The sequence below is a fragment of the Frankliniella occidentalis genome, unplaced genomic scaffold (assembly GCF_000697945.3).
Source record: "Frankliniella occidentalis isolate FOCC.00 unplaced genomic scaffold, Focc_3.1 Scaffold248, whole genome shotgun sequence".
Classification (NCBI taxonomy): Eukaryota; Metazoa; Arthropoda; class Insecta; order Thysanoptera; family Thripidae; genus Frankliniella; species Frankliniella occidentalis.
The window spans coordinates 290,374-294,327 of NW_026267374.1; the positions used below are offsets into that span (position 1 = coordinate 290,374).

At 46.3% G+C, this 3,954-nt stretch overlaps 1 protein-coding gene across 1 annotated transcript in view; it reads right to left on the reverse strand.

Moving 5' to 3' along the window:
* The window catches only part of LOC113213651 (farnesyl pyrophosphate synthase-like), a gene marked incomplete in the record, with an annotated part of 78,896 nt that extends 75,205 nt beyond the window's left edge, over positions 1-3,691 (reverse strand). The window contains 1 exon segment of the mRNA XM_052273128.1: positions 3,688-3,691.
* Positions 3,692-3,954: the final 263 nt, after the last annotated feature.

Below are 3,954 nucleotides of genomic sequence, written 5' to 3' on the forward strand. Positions count from 1 at the left end.
TAAATTTTACAAACGCAATTTTTAATTTTACGATTTGCTTGTTCATAAAATTTAAGTCGTTATTTCTTATGTTAGATCTTTCCGTTTGAATTTTTGCGAAGTTTATCATAGAACATTTTCCAGTTGACCTAGAAATATTTCGCGTAGTCTTCTGCGTGGCCTTAGATTTTTTCAAATAATACATACAGCGAATAAATACCAATTCCAATAAATATAGTGAAAACCGCGTTTCAGTGCGCCCAATAGGAGGGACGTGCGAGCAGCCGAAAGATGTGCGCAGAGCGCTTCTCGCCCGGCCTCCGATAGCCTCCGTTGAAGAGCCCGGCCGGAGCCACCGTCTCGCGTGTTCCAGGTTAGCTCAGCGGGTAAAGGCGTCGTCACCACCAACATCAGTCCGGCAGCGAAGCATCTTCTCCAGCGATTCAGGGTTCGAGTCCAGCCGGGCTCTGAGGCAGCGCGGGCGCGGGGACGGGGCGGGGGAGGGGGGCGGGCACGGCACGGCGGCGGGCTGGGCTGACACTAGGCTGACGGAGACATGATGCTTTGTTTTCGCCGCCGCTACCTGCTCGCCGACCGTCGCCGACCCGCCCAGTCCAGCTCCTGAATGCGTGCCATAGTTCAGATTTTTGATGTAAGATTCAGGGTGAGATGTCCCTATGCTCTCTCCATAGTCAGTCCGAGCGAGTTCAGCGTGAATTCAGGCAAGAGTCAGGGAAGAACATTTTCCCTAGGGTTACCCTACTGGAGACCATCAAATATCTGAGAAAAAACATAGAAATGTTTTGCGGTCATTTTCGAGTAGAAATCTCCCTCTGGTGCCTAACCGGTTGAAGATAGAGCCAAATGGACGAAATTTTCGTCCACAAGACTCTACTTTGATGAGTTACCCCTTAGGAGACAGTAATAAAATATTTTTAAACAAGCAGGCCCGCCCTTCCGCCAAACGAAGTTGCCAGCCTCGCTTTGCTGCGCCGGCAACTCCGTTCGGCAGGGGCCGGGCCGGCTTGGCCTGCCGGTGGCGATGGTCGGGCGCGGCCCGACCATTTCTGTCACGCGATTTGCTGAAGAACATAATCAAATGATGTAACGGGCCTTCGGCCCGCAAAGCCCGTCGTCCTTAAATTATGCCCCGTAGACACGAGAAAGGGATGTAACAGTGAAGCACCGCGACTACAACCCACCCTTCTGCTTAGAAAACGTTTTTTAGGGGTGGGGGTGAGTTTCTTTTCTATTATGCGGATTTTAGGTCTTTTTCTACAACTAACTGTTCACTATGGCAATTTTAAGCTTATTTTCGTCAAAAATGACCCTCTAGCGCCTAAACGGTTACAGATAGAGGCAAACGGACGAAAATTTTGCCCATAGGGCTCTACTTTAACGAGTTACCCCTTACGAGATCAGAAAAAAAAATCTGACTTTTGACCCACCCCATTTTCTTTGATACCCCCGATTAGCCCTTTAGGGATGGTTGCCAGGATTTGCCGTAGGCGTTTCGTTTTCTAGGAGTGAACCTTAAGATACCCTGAAAATTTGAAGTCTCTAGCACATCTCCTTCTAGTGGAACAGACAGACAGGCAGACAGACAGACACACACGAGGTCGTTTGCATAAGCCCGCTAGATAGCTTTTCTAAAGCAGAAGAGCGGGCTAAAAACGTCATTTTGGGGACTTGTGGTTTTTGATTTTTTTAAAGTCCAATTTTGGAGCTAGAATGCTCTTCTTCGAACTTGATCTGTCTTTTTAGCCCGCCCTTCTGCTTTGAAAAAGCTATCCAGCGGGCTTATGCAAACGACCTCGTGTGTGTCTGTCAGTCCGTCTGTCTGTTCCACTAGAAGGAGATGTGCTACAGACTTGAAATTTTCAGGGTATCTTAAGGTCCACTTCTAGAGAACGAAACGTCTACGGCAAATCCTGGCAACAACCCCTAAGGGTGTGAATAGGGGTATCCACGGTTCAAAAATTCTCCAAAAAGTTTTTTTTTTCGTACTCCTAAGGGGTCACTCGTCAAAGTAGAGCCCTATGGGCGAAAATTTCGTCTGTTTCGCTCTGTCTCTAACCGTTTCCGCGCTAGAGGGTCTTTTTTGACGAAAATAAGCCAAAAATTGCCATAGTGAACAATAAGTTGTAGAAAAAGGCTTAACCGCAAAATATAAAGGAAACTCTCCCCCCACCCCAAACAACGTTTTCTAGGCAGAAGGGTGGTTTGTAGTCGCTGTGCTTCACCGTTACATCCCTTTCTCGAGTCTTGGGGAAAAACCAAAAGACAACGGGTTTAAGCGGGCCGAAGGCCCGCTACATCATTCGATCATGTTCTTCAGCAAATCGCGTGACAGAAATGGTCGGGCCTGCGGCCGGGAGGCCAAGCAGGCCCGCCCTTCCGCCAAACGAAGTTGCCAGCTCCGCTTCGCTCCGCCGGCAACTCCGTTCGGCAGGGGCCGGGCCTGCTTGTTATGACACGAAACGACCCTGAAAATTCCAGGTCGCTAGCTCAATTCGTTCTCGAGTTATCGTGCGCACAGACAGACAGACAGAGGCGAAACTTTTTGATCATCACTGGAGTAATAGGCTTCGCTAATCGCTCAGCCAATCAGTTTCATGCTAAGTATGGGTTGCCGATGCTGTTTAGACGTTTTTACAGCTAAAAATCGTTTATTTTCATAAAAAAAATAATTTCACGTTTCTTGCCTCGGTAAAAAACCGGTACGTTTCGATAGATGTAAAAACCGTTTTTTTTTTCCATCCCTAGTGTTGATCTATTCATAAAAACATTGAAAATATTGTTTATGAGTATTAAAGGATTAATTACTGCTCCATTTTCCCCCTCCTCCCGCTTTGGCACCCGAGTGACGGTTTTGCTTCATGCTGCGTACATTAAGAAGCTTTTGAATTAGAAAACATATCAAAGGTGTTTATCAAAGAGGATAATGAAGATTATTCCCATTTCATTGCTATCACACAATCTCTGTTCTTCTAGGTGTTTAATGAAGTTTCCGTGCGGCCCGCCTTGACAAGCTCAGTTTCTTTTGCATCAATCTAATGGCGGTGAGTTTGAGGAGTGCTTAAAGTTCAATCACTGTGTAAGAGTATCTTACGTCACCAATCTAATAACATCAACCAATATGAATAAAACAAAAGTAATTGGAACTTTAAACGCATCATTCTCGTCCCCTCTCCCTCAATCCTGCAGCGCGCAGCATTCAACTACTGAACTGAACATAGCTTGCATTTTCAAAGTGAGAACGAGAATCAGGCTATATTTAATTCAGTAGCAAAATGCGGCGCGCTGTAGGATTGAGGGAGGGCAGGGAGGGAGGGGGAGAATGATAGATTCATAGTTCCAATGACTTTTGTTTCATTCACGTCAGTCGATGTTTCGATTAGTGAGGTAACATACTTTCACACTCTCATTGAACTTCATGCACTCCTTAAACCCACCGCCACCAGATTGATCCAAAAGAAACCGAGCTTGTCAGGACGGGCCGCACGTAAACTTCATTGGACACCTACAACATGTAAAGAGATTGTGTGACATCAATGAAGTGGGAATAAGCTTCATTGTGCTCATCCTCTTTGCTTAACACGTCGCCCCCATGCAAGAAAGTCCGTTCTACGACGGTCGCCCAGAGAATGTCCGATCTACAAGCGTCGTTTGGAGAATGTTCGCTCTGCATTAGCCTGGCTGGAGAACATGCGAAGCAACATTTTTGACTGTTTTGAGATATTGATGCCATTTTACGTATCTCGCTAAGTTACATAAAATGGCACCAATATCTCAAGACAGTCAAAAATGTTGCTTCGGATATTCTCCAGCCGGGCTAATGCAGATCGAACATTTTCTAAACGACGCTTGTAGATCGGACATTCTCTGGGCGACCGTCGTAGAACGGATTTTCTTAAATGGGGGCGACGAACACCGTTGACATGTTTTAGTCAAATGTATTTACCGTGCGCAACA